Genomic DNA, 22,726 nt, shown 5'->3' on the forward strand with positions numbered 1-22,726 from the left:
TACAGGACATCTGATTGTGTACATATTATTCGTGATCTATAATCACTCATGTGTTTTTACTCATTGAGTGTAAGATACACTTAATTCTTGTTAAACCTTCACATGACAAGAACATTTTCTTAATATTTCTATATTGAACTACTTCAATATCCATTCTATGTACTTTGACTTAAACTTATTATGTGTTTCAATCTATCTTCATAGATCTTGACACTAAATTTGTTTCAGTCCATATCTTTTTCATTGAAGTTAATTTCTCATTGAAACCTTTTTAATCAAGTATATAATTACATCATTTATAACCAACTATATGTCATCTACATAAAGTATTATAAATATGTCTCAGCACTCCCACTTAATTTCTTGCAAATGTAAGCCTCTTCATCGTTTCTGATGAAATCAAAAACTTTTTGACTATTTCATCTGGTGAAGATTCCAACTCCGTGATACTCACTTCATCCAATTGAAGTTCGTATACCTATCTAGTATTCTACGGACTAGCAAAACAATTGGTTGTATCTTGTATACACCTTTAATACACACTTCTGTTAAGTAGTGTATTTTGCCATCCTACTAGCATATCTCATAAAAGAAATATGTAGTGATTACTAGAATAATCCACATAGACTATAAGCATTGCTACGGAAGATTTAATCTTATCGTAGTCAACTCTTTGAACTTTGTCGTAAACAATTTTTCGACAAGTCGAGCTTATTCAAGGATATTTCATCCAAGTCCATCAATTTCATAGATCCATTTACTTTCAAAAAGTATTTATCTATCTTGGATTTCATGGCGTATAGCCATTTTAATGGAGTTAGGGCCCATCATAACTTCTTTGTTTGTAGTTGGTTTATCATTGTTCAAAATCAATCCTTTGTCCACAAATCATTTATTTGATCACAAAGTAAACCATACCTACAAGGTTCAATATGTACTTTGATCTCCATGGCTAAAACACTTTGTAGTCATGGGAGCCATGATCGTCGTGACCGCTTCCGGAACCAATTCCGATGCTGCGCTACTCTTATCATTATGCTCAGGTTCATAAACTTTATCAAGTTCTATTGTCCTCCCACTCAAAATTTTTGCTAGAAACAATTTCTTGGAAATAAGAAACATTGACAAACACTTTTGTCTTTGTCTCCATGGTGGGAAGAATTCCCAATCAATTCTCTGGGATAACCAACAAAGACATTCATCCGATTTTGGTTGTAAACTTATTTACTTATGCTATGCATACCAAAATTTAAGAAAGGACTATTAGGGTTCATACCCATGCCATAACTCGTATGGTGTCATTTCTACGGATCATGATGATGCTCTATTCAGTGTAAAAGAGGTAGTCACTAAAGCATAATCCACAAAAATATAATGGCGTCATAATATTTTATCTCATAATTAATCCAACAAGGTTTGGATACATCTCTCGGATACTATATCATTATTATGATACTCCAAGAAATGTGAGTAGTAGAACAATTTCATGACTCTCTTAGATGTTTGCTAAAACTCGTAATTCAAATATTTTCACCATGATCCAATCATAGATATTTGACTTTTCTATTACGATGATTTCCACTTCATGCTGAAATTTATTTGAATCCATTCAATTGTTTCAATCTTCTTCCTTATTGAATATATCCACATATATACTCAATTCATTGTTGAAAGTTTTCATGAAGTAGAAGAATCTCCCGCACACAACTATGCCCAGTGAACCACATATATCATTATGTATGTTTTCACTAAGTTAATTGCCCGTTCAACTCTTGGCCTATGAATGGTATTTCAGTCATTACTTTTTAGAAAAGATTTTGCAAGCGCCAAATGATTCAACAAATCAAATGACTCCAAAAATCCATTTACATGGAGTTCCTTCATGCGTTCTTTTCTAACATGACCTAAATGGCGGTTCCACAAATAAGTGGAATTCATATCATTTGCCTTATGGCATTTTAGCGTCAGTATTATGTATGTGTGATTCACCATTAAGATTTATAATAACTTATCCATCGTATATGGAGTAATGTCATAATTTGAACAACTCATTGTTTTTATTTGACCAAAACAAAATAACTATTATTAAGTTCTTTATTATAAATTCTAAGGGCTAGGTAGAATGCCAACGACAAACATAATAACACTTTATTATGTTCCAGACGTGGATTGTTACCATATTCCTTATCAGTCACTTAGGCCATTGTATTCTTGTATTGCATTGTTTTGTATGACACTTCATACCAACCAATATGGTACAAATACCCAAGAATTTCATTGTGTGACCAAAACAAGGAATACATCCATAACATGTATATCATTTATATACACCTGAGCTAGACTTTCTAGTCTTTTCTTTCTTTCTGCCAATAATCTTTTGTAGTTTCTCTTTTAGCTTTCCTCATTATTCAGAAAAACACTTCAACATCAATAACTTCTAGGTTTGTTGGTCAAATACCAATAACCTTGAGGCTCTTACTTTGAAGTTGATCATCATATGACAAGTGTTCCGGATTTCACTATTAGTAACCTTGTAATATGATGAACAATTTCACTCATAATTTTATCCATTGTATCATGATGACTTTCTGAGACCATGTCTGTACATGTTAGGCTCATAAAGTTTAATCTTAGTATTCGCCTGTGCAAATCTGGCTTGCACCCGTTGTATGCACACGTAGAATCTATCACACCCGATCATCACGTGATGCTTCGAAACGACGAGTCTTAGCAACGGTGCATACTAAGGATGATAACTTCATGGATATGCGAATATTATTAGTGCCCCAATAGTTGGAGGATTGTGACGCCTGGCGTCTTCAACCTTCATACATTCCCATAAAACTTATGAGTTTATGTAGTCTCACCAAATTATATTCTATCATCTTGTAATAAGGTCTTAGATATCACATATATCTCATACCTTGATTATTTCTGAAAACTAATTTTTCAGCTCCTTACTTTTCAAACAAATTTGAACGGAGACAAGATAACTTTAGGTACTAATTGAAAACATAGCTCTTTGAATCAACAATGTGAGGTTTACTAAAAGTTTGCAATAGGACTTAATCAATTCTTGATTCTTTAACAATACGGTACCAAACCGTAAAGTTTCTTGTCAGATTTTAACAGTATTTTTATCTCAATTACAAGACTAGCGCATGGTAGAATACGGATGCCAATACTACAAAATTAATTCAAAATACTACTCAGACTAAGTTTATGATAATTAGTTCATGTTTTAATCTAATTACTAATGAACTCCCACTTAATACAACATCCCTCATAGTTGTTAAGTGGTACACGATCCAAATCCACTACACCAAAACCGATCATCACGTGAGATGATATAGCTTCAATGGTGAACATCAACATGTTGATCATATCATCCATATGACTCGTGTTCAACCTTTCGATTTCCGTTGTCCCGAGGCCATGTCTGTACATGCTAGGCTCGTCAAGCAAACCCAAGTATTCCGCGTGTGCAACATGGCTTACACCCGTTGTATATGAACGTTGAATCTATCACATCCGATCATCACGAGATGCTTTGAAACGACGAACTTTGGCAACGGTGCATACGAGGGGAGAACACTTTATTATCTTGATATTAATGTGAGGGATCATCTTATAATGCTACCGCCGCGTTCTAAGCAAAATAAGATGCATAAAGGATTAACATCACATGCAATTCATATGTGATATGATATGGCCCTTTTGTCTTTGCGCCTTCGATTTTCATCTCCAAAGCACGGGCATGATCTCCATCATCAACGGGCATGATCTCCATCATCGTCGGCGTAGCGTCAAGGTTCATTGCGCCGTCTTCATGGTTGTTCACCTCATGTAGCAACTATTACAACTACTTTGAAATACTACTCAACATGAAATTTAAAGACAACCATAAGGCTCCTGCCGGTTGCCACAATACAATAATGATCATCTCATACATATTCATCATCACATTATGGCCATATCACATCACCAAACCCTGCAAAAACAAGTTAGATGTCTCTAATTTGGTTTGCATATTTTACGTGGTTTAGGGTTTTCGGGAGAGATCTAATCTACCTACGAACATGAACCACAACGGTGATACTAATGTTATCAATAGAAGAGTAAATTGAATCTTCACTATAGTAGGAGAGATAGACACCCGCAAAGCCTCTTATGCAATACAAGTTGCATGTCGAACGAGGAACAAGTCTCATGAACGCGGTCATGTAAAGTTAGTCCGAGCCGCTTCATCCCACTATGCCACAAAGATGCAAAGTACTCAAACTAAAGACAACAAGAGCATCAACGCCCACAAAACCATTGTGTTCTACTCGTGCAACCATCTATGCATAGACACGGCTCTGATACCACTGTAGGGATTCGTTGCATAGAAAACAAAAAATTTCCTACCGCGAGAACGCAATCCAAGCCAAGATGCAATCTAAAAGATGGGAGCAACGAGGGGATGAACGAGACTAACCCTTGAAGATTTCCAAAGCCTATAAGAGTAGGCTCTTATTGCTGCGGTAGACGATCACTTGCCGCTTGCAAAAGCGCGTAGAAGATCTTGATCACGGTGCCACGATCGGGCAGCACCTCCGTACTCGGTCACACGTTCGGTGTTGATGAAGACGATGCCCTTCTCCCCATTCCAGCGGGCAGCGGAAGTAGTAGATCCTCCTTGGAATCCCGACAGCACGACGGCGTGGTGGCGGTGTCGATGGAGATCTCTGGCGGAGCTTCGCTAAGCATATGCGGGAGAGGTGGTGGAGGAGAGGTAGCTAGGGTTTGGAGAGAGGGGGCTTGGGCGCCGGCCCTCAAAGGGGTGCGGCCAAGGCTGAGCCAAGAGTGGCCGGCCACCCTCCCCTTGTCCCTCATTATATAGGTGGAAGCCCCAAGAGTTGTGGTCCAAGTCTTCGAATAAGACCCCAACACCAAAACTTCCCAAAGGTGGGAAACCTACTCAAGGGGGGAGTCCTACCCAAGGTGGGACTCCCACCTTTCCTTGAGGTGGGGCTGGCCGGCTGATGACCCACAAGTATAGGGGATCGCAACAGTCTTCGAGGGAAGTAAAACCCAATTTATTGATTCGACACAAGGGGAGACAAAGAACACTTGGAAGCCTTAACAACGGAGTTGTCAATTCAGTTGCACCTGGAAACAGACTTGCTCGCAAGGGTTTATCAGTAGTAACAGGTTTATAGCGATAGCGATAGTGAAATAACAAAGCAGAGTAACAGAGACAGCAGTAGTGATTTTAGTAAACAGCAGGATTAAAATACTGTAGGCACGGGGACGGATGACGGGCGTTGCATGGATGAGAGAAACTCATGTAACAATCATAGCAGGGCATTTGCAGATAATAATAAAACGGTGTCCAAGTACAAAGCAATCAATAGGCATGTGTTCCATATATAGTCGTGCGTGCTCGCAATGAGAAACTTGCACAACATCTTTTGTCCTACCAGCCGGTGGCAGCCGGGCCTCAAGGGAAACTACTGGATATTAAGGTACTCCTTTTAATAGAGTACCGGAGCAAAGCATTAACACTCCGTGAACACATGTGATCCTCACATCGCTACCATTCCCTCCGGTTGTCCCGATTTCTGTCACTTCGGGGCCATCGGTTCCGGACAGCGACATGTGTATACAACTTATAGGTAAGACCATAAACAATGATTATCTTGATGAAACAATAACATGTTCAGATCTGAGATCATGGCACTCGGGCCCTAGTGACAAGCATTAAGCATAACAAGTTGCAACAATATCATCAAAGTACCAACTACGGACACTAGGCACTATGCCCTAACAATCTTATGCTATTACATGACCAATCTCATCCAATCCCTACCATCCCCTTCGGCCTACAGCGGGGGAATTACTCACACATGGATGGGGGAAACATGGCTGGTTGATGTAGAGGCGTTGGCGGTGATGGCGGTGATGATCTCCTCCAATTCCCCGTCCCAGCGGAGTGCCAGAACGGAGACTTCTGGCTCCCGCGACGGAGTTTCGCGATGTGGCGGCGTTCTGGAGGGTTTCTGGCGACTTCGACTTCTCCCCATGCGTTTTTAGGTCGAGGCCGATAAATAGTCCGAAGGAGGGCGTCGGAGGCCGGCCGAGGGGGCCACACCACAGGGCCGCGCGGGCCCCCCCTGGGCCGCGCCGCCCTATGGTGTGGGGCCCTCGGGCCTCCACTTCAATTGCCCTTCTGGCTCCGTTAGTTTCCTGGGAAAATAGGGCCTTACGCATAAATTCCGAGGTTTTTCCCGAAAGTTGGATTTCTGCACAAAAACGAGACACCAGAGCAGTTCTGCTGAAAACAGCGTTAGTCCGTGTTAGTTGTATCCAAAATACACAAATTAGAGGCAAAACAATAGCAAAAGTGTTCGGGAAAGTAGATACGTTTTGGACGTATCAACTCCCCCCAAGCTTAGCTTATTGCTTGTCCTCAAGCAATTCAGTTAACAACTGAGCGATAAAAGAACTTTCACGAACACATTTGCTCATATGATGTATATATTCTCATGCTATGGCTAATACTCGAGCAGTTCATAATGAGATATATGCAAATAAGATCATCTAACAGCTATGTCAATCATGGAGAGGTACCAACAATTAATAATAAGCATCATGAATCATGTATATAAGCAGGATTGCAATGTTCATAAGAGAGTATGATAAAGTGGTATCTCGCTTGCCTGTATTTGATTGGCAAAACATAAATGCCCGGGCACCTCTGGAGTTCATAGAAAGACTAGAAGTAGTGATTGTCAAAAGATAAATGCATCAAAATTATACCACAATCAATCATATTTTGAGACAAGCATATTATACTAAGAATGACAGTTGTGCTCTCAAGATAGTGCTCAAAGAAATAATGGAGACACAACATAAAAGTAAAAGATTGACCCTTCGCAGAGGGAAGCAGGGATTAACATGCGCTAGAGCTTTTCATTTTTATAAAGACAGGAGTAAAATTATTTTGAGAGGTGTTTATTGTTGTCAACGAATGGTAATGGGTACACTAACTACCTCGCCAACCGGACTTTCAAGAGCGGCTCCCATGAAGTATTGCATATTTATTTGGCACTCCTTCCAACCTTTCTTTCACAAACCATGGCTAACCGAATCCTCGGGTGCCTACCAACAATCTCATACCATGAAGGAGTGCCTTTTTATTTTATTTTTATTATGATGATGACACTCCCCCCAACCTTTGCTTACACAAGCCATGGCTAACCGAATCCTTCGGGTGCCATCCAACAATCACAAACCATGGAGGAGTGTCTATTAAGTTAATTAATTCGGGACTGGGAATCCCATTGCCAGCTCTTTTTGCAAAATTATTGGATAAGCGGATGTGCCACTAGTCCATATGAGAGTCCGTCAAAAGTAAATGACAAGGTTGAAAGCTAAACACCACATACTTCCTCATGAGCTATGAAACATAAACACAAATTGAGAAGCATTTTGAAGGTTTTAAAGGTAGCGCATAAGAATTTACTTGGAATGGTTTGAAATGCCATGCATAGGTATTTATGGTGGACACTCTGGAATAACTTGGTTTTCATGTGTTTGGAAGTACGAGCAGCGTTCCCGCTCAGTACAAGTGAAGGCTAGCAATAGACTAGGGAGCGACAAATCAAGAGAGCAGTAACTGTCATAATCATGCTTGCGGCAAAATAAATTAACGGAGGCATAAAAGTGATACAAGAACTCTGAAGCAATATAGATCCTCGAGGCTTAATTGACTTTTTTGTTCAGTCATAGCATGCGTGAGCATGTGCCAAGTCGATATAAATGAATTATTCAGAGGAGGATACCACAATGCCATACTTACTTATGAATAAAACAATGCAAGCAAACATCCATGACATGCTACTCATATTAATAGATTGGAGCTAAACATGAGAGATCATAAACTACTAGACTTTCTCAAATAACATATACCTCACATGAACCAACTAAGCATGCTCACATGGATGAGTATATGTACAAAAATGAAAACAAATAGAGTTCATACCAGCCTCTCACCACAATCAGATTGTCGTAGATCGTCATTATTGCCTTTTCACTTGTGTAGCTTGGATAATATGAAATGAAAACACGCTCCAGCCACCGAAGACTATTGAACTCATAAAGAACTTTACAAAACAAAGAAGAACAGCAAATATTTTTGGTGTTTTCAAATTAGAAACAAGAACAAGAGGAAACAAACAAACAAAGCAAAATCTTTTTGGGTTTTCTTATAGCAAACTAGCAATAGCAAATAAAGTGAAACAAATGCAAGAAACTAAAGCAAACAAATGGTGAAGAGAAATAACAGAAATATTTTTGGTCTTTTTGTGTTTTGGGAAGGAAACAAAGCGAAATCAAGAAATAGCAAACTAAAAGAAACACAGAAAAGCGAGATGGCAGAAATCTGCCAAAACCTGACAGCAGTACAGAAATCGATTTTAACAAAAATCTTACGTTGCTCAGATCGAAAAGTGTTCAACTAATGAAAGTTAGATAATAACCTGGGGAACCTACACAAAAAGTTGCAGCTCAAAATGACGCTCTGGCTATTTTTGACGATTTTTACAGTAACGTTCCAGAATCTGTTTTCAGGCAGCATTTCCCCAAATATCATCTTCCTCTCATTAGAAAGCCACTCAAACGAACAAAACAAGTATGTGCGAGTATCCAGCAACCATAATATGCAAAGAATGAGTGATGCCGGTATACCTCCCCCCAAGCTTAGGCTTTTGGCCTAAGTGGAGTTCAATCCCATCGATCCCATGAAGTAGTGTCTCCGTAATATGAAGATGGGTCGTATTCCGGGTATGTGCTAGAAGAAGCACCCGGATATGTGACGGTGTGGTCGTAGGAGGTCCCGACGTCCTCGGAGTCATGTTGCTGGTGGAAGTCTCTTATCTTCAAATGTTCATCCACCTCCTCCTTAGTGCACGACCATGACTGCCTGTCAATACTCAACAAACTAGGTTGGGGAAGAGGGATTTCCTTCTCCTCCCCGTCAGAAAACAGCATTCTATACACCATACTATCTAAAGTAGAGTCAGTAGTAACAAAATGATGACTCTTCATAGCAGTAATATCAAGTCTCCTAGGGGCCAATGGCACATCATTAGGATCAATAGGAAGATTAAGATATGTTAAAACGCGCAGTGCAATGGTTCCTCCAAAAATAGGCCCCCTGGTAGTCAGGCGGCGAGCAATAAGAGCACCAAGGTGATAGGAGGTTTGACCAGTAAGTGCAATATTCAGGAAAGCAAGATGGTAGCTAGAGATATTACTAGTGTTCTCCCTACCAAGAATGCTAGTAGCAATGTAGTATGCAAAATATTTAATGGCGGGGAGTTGAATGTTCCTTATCTTGCCCCGCTGAATGGTGCGACAATCATCGTCGGTAATCCCACGGTAGAGCTCCAGCAAGTCCCGGGGGTTGTCATCAATCCTACTTGCTGTACCTACAGGGGCAATATCCAAGGCACAACAAAAATCCTTCAATGGCATAGTCACAGTATTACCATAAATCCTGAACGCAACTGTTGGCTCATAGTGTTTGTTGTTGAACTGGAAACTCTCGACGAAGATTTTGGTGAGCAAGTAGTATTGCTCCCTTTCATCACCCATATAAGTGGTTAACCCTGCCCTGTTAACAAGGGTTAAGAAATCCTCCAGTATCCCTGCATTCCTTAGAAAATCATAACATGGAAAAGTAGAAGCATTAGGAGGACCGTTGTCCTCTTCAGGCGCGAAGCTAGGCGCGAGGATGTCTTCATTATATGATTGCCTAATCCGGGTGGCAGCTCTAGAAGGCCTCCCGGTGCTGGTTGTCCCCTTCTTGAACAACTCTCCAAAGCTAAACTTCTTCATAGCTTCTCTGAAATTTTCAACAAATGACATAAAAAAAATTGGTTTGGTGACATATAATTGAGGGAAACTACCATAGGAACTTGCTAGAGTACTAATCATGCATCAAAACTAGTTTCTACCACTTAGAACAAGCATGCAAGCTCACTAAACATGTTACCTACAGCAGCAAAATATTCAAGATGTACTCAACCAAACGAAATTCTACTTGGATGGGTGGAGGAGTCACATACCGAAGAGCAAATGTGCCAAATTTCAGACAGAAATCTGGGCTGAGCAAAGAGATCAAAAAATCCGGAGCTCTGGAGCAAAAACGCGAGTGAGAGGAACTTGGTACGAGTTTTTTCGGGAGAGAGACTGTTCTGGGCGAAAGAGATGACAAAGTGGGGCAGAGGGGGGCCCACACCACATGGTGGCGCGGCCACCTCCTTGGCCGCGCCGGCCTGTGGTCCAGCGCCCTCTCGGTGCCCCACAGGTCATCCTCTCGGTGTTCCTGTGCCTCGTAGAAAAATAGGACCAACGGTATAATTTTTGTGAATTTTTGAAAACTTTGAAAAACACACATTTCTGGGTATTTAGTTTATTATTACTGGCCAGGAAAAATTTCGAAATCTTCAAATAACTAAAGAACTTTGCAAATTAAAAGTGCTACAGCAACTAGAGCAAGTGGAGGAAGAAAGATATGTTGTTTTCCTCCTCTATGCATATAAAAAGTATCCGTTAACAAGGTTGATCAAGTCTTGTCACCAAATAAATTTTACATAGCATATGAAGAAATAAACCTCAAATCAATCATGTTACCTTGAATTGTATTGATATGGATCCAATCACGAGAATTTGATATTCTTCCTTAGGCTCACATATAGGACAATCAATAGTTCCCACTTTGATAGTTCTCACATTAGAAATAGTATTAACTCCACACGCTTTCTCAATCTTCTTAGGAAAATAAATGGTATGCTCCCTATCATCAACATTGAAAGTAACCTTTCCTTTATTGCAATCAATAACAGCCCCTGCGGTGTTAAGAAAAGGTCTCCCAAGAATAATAGACATATTATCATCTTCAGGCATTTCCAACACAACAAAATCAGTTAATATTAAGCAGTTAGTAGTAACTTGAACAGGAACATTCTCACATATACCAACAGGAATAGCAGTAGATTTATCAGCCATTTGCAAAGATATATCAGTAGGTATCAGCTTATCTAAGTAAAGTCTCTTATAAAGAGAAAAAGGCATAACACTAACACCAGCTCCCAAGTCACATAGAGCAGTTTTAACATAATTATTCTTAATAGAACAAGGAATAGTAGGTATACCTGGGTCGCCCAACTTCTTCGGAACTTTGCCATTGAAAGAGTAATTAGCAAGCATAGTGGAAATTTCCTCATTGGGGATTTTCCTTTTGTTAGTAACAATATCTTTCATATACTTTGAATAAGGTGGCAATTTAATAGCATCAGTCAAAGGGATTTGCAAGAATAAAGGTTTCATCCAATCGCAAAATTTATTATAGTGTTCTTCTTCCTTTGATTTTAATTTCTTAGCAGGAAAAGGCATTTGCTTTTGCACCCAAGGTTCTCTTTCATTACCATGTTTCTCAGCAATAAAATCTTCTTTAGTGTACTTTTTATTTTTAGCATGCTTTTCAGGTTCTTCTTCAACCTCTTCTTTATCAGGAGTATCATTCTTATCATTATCATTATCATTATCATGTTCATTACCACTTTCAGTTTCAGCATCAGAAATAGAAATACTATTAGGATCATTAACATGTTCAGAGGATTCTACAACATTTTTATGTTTCTTCTTCTTTTTCTTCCTAGAATGAGCACTAGGTTCAATGCGTTGAGAATCTTGTTCAACTCTTTTGGGATGCCCTTCAGGATATAGAGGATCCTGGGTAGAGACACCACCTCTAGTTGTTACTTCATAAGCATGTTTCTCTTTAGAATTATTCCCTAACAAGTCATTTTGCACTTTAGTGAGTTGATCAATTTGAGTTTGAATCATTTGAAAATGTTTAACAAGCATCTTAACATCATTGGAGGTTCTCTCCACAATATCATGCAATTCACTAATAGCTTGAGAATTTTCCATTAAATGATTCTCTACTCTCATATTAAAATTTTCTTGCTTAACAATATAATTATCAAACTCATCTAAGCATTGTGCAGGAGGTTTCGAATACGGAATATCTTCCCTAGTAAAGCGTTGAAGGGAGTTTACCTCAATCATGGATGAAGGGGGAATTATCTCACATATATCTTCAATAGGAAGTAGATTCTTCACATCTTCAGATTTAATACCTTTCTCCTTGAGAGACTTCTTGGCTTCCCTCATATCTTCATCATTCAATTTAATTAAACCCCGCTTCTTCAATATTGGAGTTGGAGTCGGTTCAGGCGTAGTCCAATCATCATGATTCCGGCTTATTTTAGCCAATAATTCTTCAGCGTCGTCCGGAGTTCTTTTCCTGAAAACACAACCAGCACAACTATCCAGGTATGCCCTAGACTCAATGGTTAGTCCGCTATAAAATATATCAAGTAAATCATGCTTTTCCAAATCATGGTCAGGCCGAGCTCTAATAAGAGAGCAAAATCTCGCCCAAGCCTCAGGCAATTTCTCTTCATCTCCCTGGTCAAAATTATAAATTCTCTGCAAAGCAATATGTTGAGCACTAGCAGGAAAGTATTTGCGGAAGAAAACATCAAGCAATTCTTTCAGACTTTTAATAGAATTAGGTGGCAAATTATTATACCAAGTTTTAGCGTCATCCTTTAATGAGAATGGAAATATTTTAGCAACAAAGTAAGTACGCATCTTAACATCATTAGAAAACAAGCTACTAAGAGTAGATAGCTCAGTCATGTGTTCAACAGCACTTTCTTTTTCAGTACCACAAAAGGGTGTTTTCTCAACAATAGCTATATGAGATAGATCAAGAGAAAAATCATAATCTTTATCCCTAATGTTTATAGGAGATGTGGCAAACTTAGGATCAGGAGACAGTTTATATCTAACAGCATGTTCTGCAAGCAACTTTTTAATTTTTCTTGCATCAGTAGTAGCATTGCATTTTTCAATAAAATCATCATTAAGCTCCACATAATCTTCCTCAGGATCATCACTAAAATAACCAAGTTCAGGTGAACTAACAGGTGTAGTAGCATTAGGAGTTTCAGTATTTTCAATTTGTCTAGACCTAGCAATTATAGCATCTAGAAAAGATCCCAATGAACCACTATCATCAAGCATAGCAGAAACATTATCAATATTATGAGAGTGTTCAGATTCAGCAGATGTACCCGCATGCGAAGCATGTGGCGGTGAAACAAGTTTATCAATCACAGATGGTGAATCAAGAGCAGCAAAGGTATTCAGAATTGTACCTTTTCTTGTAGTGGACGGTAATATGGCGATCTTAGTATCGCGAGGTTTACCCATGATGGAGAATTTGCAGCGAACAATATTAATCCAAGTGAACTTCCAAATAAAGCTATGCTCCCCGGCAACGGCGCCAGAAAATAGTCTTGATGACCCACAAGTATAGGGGATCGCAACAGTCTTCGAGGGAAGTAAAACCCAATTTATTGATTCGACACAAGGGGAGACAAAGAACACTTGGAAGCCTTAACAACGGAGTTGTCAATTCAGTTGCACCTGGAAACAGACTTGCTCGCAAGGGTTTATCAGTAGTAACAGGTTTATAGCAGTAGCGATAGTGAAATAACGAGCAGAGTAACAGAGACAGCAGTAGTGATTTTAGTAAACAGCAGGATTAAAATACTGTAGGCACGGGGACGGATGACGGGCGTTGCATGGATGAGAGAAACTCATGTAACAATCATAGCAGGGCATTTGCAGATAATAATAAAACGGTGTCCAAGTACAAAGCAATCAATAGGCATGTGTTCCATATATAGTCGTGCGTGCTCGCAATGAGAAACTTGCACAACATCTTTTGTCCTACCAGCCGGTGGCAGCCGGGCCTCAAGGGAAACTACTGGATATTAAGGTACTCCTTTTAATAGAGTACCGGAGCAAAGCATTAACACTCCGTGAACACATGTGATCCTCACATCGCTACCATTCCCTCCGGTTGTCCCGATTTCTGTCACTTCGGGGCCATCGGTTCCGGACAGCGACATGTGTATACAACTTATAGGTAAGACCATAAACAATGATTATCTTGATGAAACAATAACATGTTCAGATCTGAGATCATGGCACTCGGGCCCTAGTGACAAGCATTAAGCATAACAAGTTGCAACAATATCATCAAAGTACCAACTACGGACACTAGGCACTATGCCCTAACAATCTTATGCTATTACATGACCAATCTCATCCAATCCCTACCATCCCCTTCGGCCTACAGCGGGGGAATTACTCACACATGGATGGGGGAAACATGGCTGGTTGATGTAGAGGCGTTGGCGGTGATGGCGGTGATGATCTCCTCCAATTCCCCGTCCCGGCGGAGTGCCAGAACGGAGACTTCTGGCTCCCGCGACGGAGTTTCGCGATGTGGCGGCGTTCTGGAGGGTTTCTGGCGACTTCGACTTCTCCCCGTGCGTTTTTAGGTCGAGGCCGATAAATAGTCCGAAGGAGGGCGTCGGAGGCCGGCCGAGGGGGCCACACCACAGGGCCGCGCGGGCCCCCCCTGGGCCGCGCCGCCCTATGGTGTGGGGCCCTCGGGCCTCCACTTCAATTGCCCTTCTGGCTCCGTTAGTTTCCTGGGAAAATAGGGCCTTCTGCATAAATTCCGAGGTTTTTCCCGAAAGTTGGATTTCTGCACAAAAACGAGACACCAGAGCAGTTCTGCTGAAAACAGCGTTAGTCCGTGTTAGTTGTATCCAAAATACACAAATTAGAGGCAAAACAATAGCAAAAGTGTTCGGGAAAGTAGATACGTTTTGGACGTATCACCGGCCACCAAGGTGGAACCCACATGGGACTCCTCCCCCTTAGGGTTTGGCCGTCCATGCTAGTGGAGTCCCTCCGGGACTCCACCTTCCATAGTGCCGTTCTTCCAGACTTTTCTAGAACCTTCTAGAACCTGCCATAAATGCACCGGATCATTTCCAAACTTGGAATATGACTTCCTATATATGAATCTTATTCTCCGGACCATTCCGGACCTCCTCGTGATATCCTGGATCCCATCCGAGACTCCGAACAAAACCTCGAACTCCATTCCATATTCCATATCTACTTAAACGACATCAAACCATAAGTGTGTCACCCTACGGTTCGTGAACTATGTAGACATGGTTGAGACTTCTCTCCGACCAATAACCAATAGCGGGATCTGGAGATCCATAATGGCTCCCACATATTCAACGATGACTTAGTGATCGAATGAACCATTCACATACGATACCAATTCCCTTTGTCACGCGATATTTTACTTGTCCGAGGTTTGATCATCGGTATCACTCTATACCTTGTTCAACCTCGTCTCCTGACAAGTACTCTTTACTCGTACCGTGGTATGTGGTATCTTATGAACTTATTCATATGCTTGCAAGACATTAGACGACATTCCACCGAGAGGGACCAGAGTATATCTATCCGTCATCGGGATGGACAAATCCCACTGTTGATCCATATGCCTCAACTCATACTTTCCAGATACTTAATCCCACCTTTATAACCACCCATTTACGCAGTGGCGTTTGATGTAATCAAAGTACCTTTCCGGTATAAGTGATTTATATGATCTCATGGTCATAAGGACTAGGTAACTATGTATCGAAAGCTTATAGCAAATAACTTAATGACGTGATCTTATGCTACGCTTAATTGGGTGTGTCCATTACATCATTCATATAATGACATAACCTTGTTATTAATAACATCCAATGTTCATGATCACGAAACTATGATCATCTATTAATCAACAAGCTAGTTATACAAGAGGCTTACTAGGGACTCCTTGTTCACATAACACACATCTATCAATGTTTCGGTTAATACAATTATAGCATGGTATGTAAACATTATCATAAACTTAAAGATATTATAATAACCATTTTAATATTGCCTCTTGGGCATATCTCCAACAAGCGGTACTACTGCTACAGGTACCGGTAGTACCGGCCTGGCTAAATCTGGTTTTCTTCCCTTTTTCTCTCCAACTTTGTTACCTCGCTAAACACACACAAAACCGGAAAACCTATCAACTACGCTTCAGTCTTCCGATCTTGACGCGTCCGGCGAGGTCACCGTGTACTTGCAAATCTAACAATGGTACTCAAGGCACACGGTGAGATTACTCAAGTGTTGTCATCAAACACACAAAACTTGGGGTGTGAATTTTGCTCTTACAATCTCCCCCTTTTTGGTGTTTGATGACAACACAAGAGTTGACAATAACAAATGATATTATGATGAGAACATTAGATTTGCAAAAACTAGACGGAGCTCCCCCTACACATGTGCATATCATGAATATGTATTTGAATACAAATACACATGTTATAGAGACATCACTCCCCCTAGTTTTTACAAACCAAGCACATATGCAACATAGATAGAGGACATGTTCAAGAGGCATATGTACAATATGGAGGCAACATAAGATCATATACGGAGATTTGGGTGGAGTTATCATACCATAGCCTTGAGAATACCCAAACTCACAATAGGATGCCTCCATAGGGTTGTTGATGTAGCCATGAGACAAGATAAGCAACTAGAACCAAACGGCTACAAACAACAAAGGTCTCCATCCACCTAGGAACTTCTCCCCCTTTGGCATCGGAACACCAAAAAGGAGGGTAACGAAACTAGAGAGATGGAGAAAAAGAACATACAACCAAGCTTGCAAAAATCACGAGAAAACAAGCTTGGAGGAGGTTCTCAAAAACAAGAAGAAGAAAGTAAAGAAGAAAGACAAAACAAGGTCACGAAGAACCGAAAAACCGTCAAGGAGGGGTGTTGGTGGCCGAAGCCACCGTGTAAGAGTATAGTAGTTGTGAGGTCGCGTAGATGTATCTAGGACTCACGGACTACAACTCAACATGAAGCTCATAAGTCACTTAATTGACAAATAGCAAATGTTTTGGATTTCTTTATGCATTATGGGGGGAGCGATAGCTCAATGGATTTAAACCGCACTCCCCCTATGTCCATGTGTGCCTTTCATCTAGATATGACGGTAAGATTGGTATGTGCGCACGACGGTCAAGCAAAGTTCGATGGATCAATGATATTTAGCTCATGCCTCAACTCAATAAAGCGCTTCTCATCCAAGGACTTTGTGAAGTTGTCCGCCAATTGCTCCTTGTTGCCAATATAGGATAGTACAATATCTCCGCGAGCAATGTGGTCCCGGATGAAGTGGTTCCGTATCTCAATGTGCTTCGTCTTGCCATGAAGAACCGGATTGTAGGCGATCTTGATTGCACTCTCATTGTCACACAAAAGAGGCACCTTGCTATACTCGAGTCCATAATCCCGCAAGGTTTGCCTCATCCATAAGATTTGAGCACAACTACTTGCCGCGGCAATATACTCGGCTTCCGCGGTGGAGACGGAGACACAATTTTGCTTCTTCGAGGACCAACACACCAAAGATCTTCCAAGAAAGTGACATGCTCCGGAGGTAGACTTCCTATCAATCTTGTCGCCCGCCCAATCGGAGTCGGTGAAACCAACCAAGGCAAAGTCCGTGTCCCTTGGGTACCATAGTCCGAAGTGTGGGGTATCAACTAAATATCGAAAGATCCTCTTGACCGCCACAAGGTGGCTTTCCTTCGGACTTGCTTGAAACCGTGCACACATACCAACGCTCAACATTATATCCGGGCGAGAGGCACAAAGGTAGAGAAGCGAACCTATCATCGAACGGTAGAGCTTGGTATCCACCGCCTTGCCGCTCTCGTCAAGAGTGAGTTGACACTTGAGTTGCATCGGAGTTCCGATCCCCTTGGCGTCCTTCATATCAAAGCGCTTGAGCATGTCTTGGAGGTACTTTGCTTGATTGATGAAGGTGCCTTGTCGCATTTGCTTGATCTCTAACCCAAGAAAGTACTTGAGTTCACCCATCATTGACATCTCAAACCTATTTGTCATCAACATAGCAAACTCATCGTTGAATTTTGTGTTAGTAGAGCCAAATATGATGTCATCTACATTGAGTTGGCATACGAAAAGCTCCCCATTGACCTTCTTAGTAAAAAGAGTGGGATCGATTTTCCCCACTTGGAAGCCACGGTCTTCAAGCAACTCCTTGAGATGCTCATACCAAGCTCTAGGAGCTTGTTTGAGACCATATAGGGCCTTTTTGAGCTTGAAGACATGGTCCGGGAAATGGGGGTCCTCGAACCCCGGGGGTTGCTTCACATATAATTCCTCATGTAGAGGACCATTAAGAAAAGCACTCTTAACATCCATTTGTTGCAACTTAAAGCCATGATGTGAGGCAAAGGCCAAAAGGATACGGATGGACTCGAGCCTTGCAACGGGTGCAAAGGTTTCACCAAAGTCCACGCCTTCGACTTGAGAATAGCCTTGTGCTACCAATCTTGCTTTGTTGCGGATGACCGTGCCACTCTCATCTTGCTTGTTCTTGAAGATCCACTTAGTGCCGATAACATTGCGGCAATGATCGGGTCGCTTCATGAGAGTCCATACATCATTCCTCTTGAAGTTGTTGAGTTCCTCCTGCATTGCATTTAACCAATCGGGATCTTTGAGAGCATCATCAACTTTGAGTGGTTCCACTCTAGAGACAAAGGCATGGTGTGCACAAAAGTTTGCAAGTTGCCTCCGAGTGGTGACATTTCTCTTTAGATCACCAATGATGTTTTGCAAGGAATGAGACTTGAGACGCAAGTGTCTTGTAGTAGGATCTTCACGGCGAGTGTCGGCTTGAGGAGATGGTTCTTGTGAGTCCTCTTGGCCTTCATCACGGTTTAGGTCCTCGCCTTGACCTCCATTGTCGTTGAAAGAGGCAACTTTGTCATGAGATCCGGACGGCTCGGGGGTATAGGGAATATCATTGTCCATGAAGATTGTCCCCGAACCACTCAGAGAAGAACTTGAAGCTTGACCTTGGTCACTTGATGTTGGGTGTTGAGGTAGACGAGCTTGCGGTGTGTGTTGTTCTTGAGCTTGTTGAGGTGAACTTGGAATTGATTGTTGTTGTAGATGTCGAGGTTGATCTTGAGGTTGAGGTTGAACTTGAGGTTGTTGTAGAGGTTGACTTGCATTTGTTAGATCAACGGAAGAAGCTTGGCCTTGTGGTGTAGATGGCTCCACTTGGGTGGAACTTGGTCCTTCCCCGGTACTCATAGAAGGTAGCGTTTGAGGTAGGCGAATGCCTACACCCATCCTTCCTATGGTATCCGAGGGAATTGCATCTCCTTTCTCACAAGAAGCACTTCGCTCCTCCAAAGATCTATCATCTTCATCGAACGTCACATCACAAGATTCTACAACACGTCCACTTGACTTGTTGAAGACTCTATAGGCGTGAGAGTCCGTAGCATAGCCAACGAAAATTCCTTCTTGAGCTCTTGAATCAAACTTGGATAGGCGCGTGTCCTTGACGAGTATATAGCATTTGCATCCGAAGACCTTGAAGTATGACACATTAGGCTTGTTGCCGGTGAGGATCTCATATGGTGTCTTCTCAAGACCTTTGCGAAAGTAGAGGCGATTAGTAGCATGGCAAGCGGTAGAGATAGCTTCCGCCCAAAAATTGTAGTTGGACTTGTATTCCATCATCATGGTTCGAGCGGCTTCGATCAAGGTTCGATTCTTCCTTTCGGCGACCCCATTTTGTTGGGGAGTATATGGCGTGGAGTATTGGTGTTCGATTCCTTCCTCGCCGAGGAAGTCATCCAATGTGTAGTTCTTGAACTCCGTTCCATTGTCGTTCCTTATTGCGAGAATCTTGTTGTCGTACTTGCGTTGAACTTGGTTGGCAAACTCCATCATGGTCCATTGCGTCTCACTCTTGTACTTGAAGAAGAATACCCAACAATAGCGTGAATAGTCATCAACGAGATGGTGGACCAAAGAGATCAACATGTAGGAGCTCCAAACATCTTGTGGTAGAGATGATAGTCTTGGCCTTGTGAGGAGCTCCATGCATCTTTCCTTGTACACAAGCCCTACAAACACGATCCTTGCAAAAAGAGACATCTTCTTTTAGTCCGAGAATGTGGCCACCCTTGTGGAGACTTTGCAAAGTCCTCATGTTGACATGGGCTAGTCGGCGATGCCATAACCAACCCTTGTCACCTTTGGCGAATAAGCAAAGAGCGGAAGATGTTGTCTTTCCGGAGAAATCGACAACATACAAACTGTTCTCTACATATCCAACAAAAGCTACATTTAGTGTCTTGCTCCACAAGAGGACCACCATATGTTCATCAAAGAATGTGCATAATCCCATACGAGCAATTTGATGAACGGAGAGTAAGTTGTAACCAAGGGTCTCGACAAGGAGGGCATTCACAAGTGAGATGTCGGGTGTTACCACCACCTTGCCAAGACCCAATACCTTAGAGCACGTGTTGTCGCCATATGAAACGGTAGAGAGAGAAGGCACGAGGTCGACAACAATATCCTTGCTTCTGGTCATATGACTTGTGGCTCCACTATCAACCACCCATTTAGCGCCACCGGAAGCATAGTCCTACAAGGAATCAAGTCTTGGATTTAGGTACCCATTTTTCAATGGGTTCTAGCATGTTAGTTGATACGTCTCCGACGTATCGATAATTTCTTATGTTCCATGCCACATTATTGATGATATCTACATGTTTTATGCACACTTTATGTCATATTTGTGCATTTTCTGGAACTAACCTTTTAACAAGATGCCGAAGTGCCAGTTGCTGTTTTCTGCTGTTTTTGGTTTCAGAAATCCTAGTAAGGAAATATTCTCGGAATCGGACGAAATCAACGCCGAAGATCTTAGAATCCCCGGAAGCATCCAGAACACCCGAGAGCCGCCAGAGAGGGGGCACAGGCCCACCAAACCCTAGGCCGACGCGGCCAAGGGGGGGCCCGCGCCCCCCTATAGTGTGGTCGCCCCTTCGACCTCCTGACGCCGCCTCTTCGCCTATATAAAGCCCCTGGACCTAAAACCTCGATACGAAAAAGCCACGGTACGAGAAACCTTCCAGAGCCGCCGCCATCGCGAAGCCAAGATCTGGGGGACAAGACTCTCTGTTCCGGCACGCCGCCGGGACGGGGAAGTGCCCCCGGAAGGCTTCTCCATCGACACCACCGCCATCTTCATCAACGCTGCTGTCTCCCATGAGGAGGGAGTAGTTCTCCATCGAGGCTCGGGGCTGTACCGGTAGCTATGTGGTTCATCTCTCTCCTATGTACTTCAATACAATAATCTCATGAGCTGCCTTACATGATTGAGATTCATATGATGATGCTTGTAATCTAGATGTCGTTATGCTAGTCAAGTGAATTTTACTTATGTGATCTCCGGAGACTCCTTGTCCCACGTGTGTAAAGGTGACAGTGTGTGCACCGTGTGGGTCTCTTAGGCTATATTTCACAGAATACTTATTCACTGTTATGAATAGCATAGTGAAGTGCTTATTTATATCTCTTTATGATTGCAATGTGTTTTGTATCACAATTCATCTATGTGCTACTCTAGTGATGTTATTAAAGTAGTTTTATTCCTCCTGCACGGTGTAATGGTGACAGTGTGTGCATCCATGTTAGTACTTGGCGTAGGCTATGATTATGATCTCTTGTAGATTATGAAGTTAACTATTGCTATGATGGTATTGATGTGATCTATTCCTCCTACATAGTGTGAAGGTGACAGTGTGCATGCTATGTTAGTACTTGGTTTAGTCGTGTTGATCTTTCATGCACTCTAAGGTTATTTAAATATGAACATTGAATTGTGGAGCTTGTTAACTCCGGCATTGAGGGTTCGTGTAATCCTACGCAATGGTGTTCATCATCCAACAAGAGGGTGTAGAGTATGCATTTATCTATTCTATTATGTGATCAAAGTTGAGAGTGTCCACTAGTGAAAGTCTAATCCCGAGGCCTTGTTCCTAAATACTGCTATCGCTGCTTGTTTACTGTTTTACTGCGTTACTACTGCTGCGTTATTACTGCTTGTTTACTGTCCTGGGCAAAGCACTTTTCTGGTGCCGTTGCTACTGCTCATACTTATTCATACCACCTGTATTTCACTATCTCTTCGCCGAACTAGTGCACCTATTAGGTGTGTTGGGGACACAAGAGACTTCTTGCTTTGTGGTTGCAGGGTTGCATGAGAGGGATATCTTTGACCTCTTCCTCCCTGAGTTCGATAAACCTTGGGTGATCCACTTAAGGGAAAACTTGCTGCTGTTCTACAAACCTCTGCTCTTGGAGGCCCAACACTGTCTACAGGAAAAGGAGGGGGCGTAGACATCAAGCTATTTTCTGGCGCCGTTGCCGGGGAGGAAAGGTAAAAGGCGCTCATACTCCGGTTCCAGGTAAAGTAATTTTCTGGCGCCATTGTGTTTGTGCTCGAAGCTATTTCCTTTAGATCCTGCAATTGCATCTTTTTGTTTCTTGTTTACACTAGTTAGGCATAATGGAAAACAACAAAAATATGAGAGATCTTTATGAACTTTATCTTGAATTAGGACATGATGTGTTTGAAGAGAGAATTAAAAAACCCATGGAACTTTATATGCATGCTAATGGGAATGTTATTAATATGAATGCTTTGAACACCATTGTTGCTAATGCTATGGAAAATTCTAAGCTTGGGGAAGCTGGCTTTGATGAGCATGATCTTTTTAGTCCCCCGGGCAATGAGGAGGAAATTTTCTTTGATGATACTTTGCCT

This window comes from Lolium perenne, chromosome 7 (assembly GCF_019359855.2).
Source record: "Lolium perenne isolate Kyuss_39 chromosome 7, Kyuss_2.0, whole genome shotgun sequence".
Classification (NCBI taxonomy): Eukaryota; Viridiplantae; Streptophyta; class Magnoliopsida; order Poales; family Poaceae; genus Lolium; species Lolium perenne.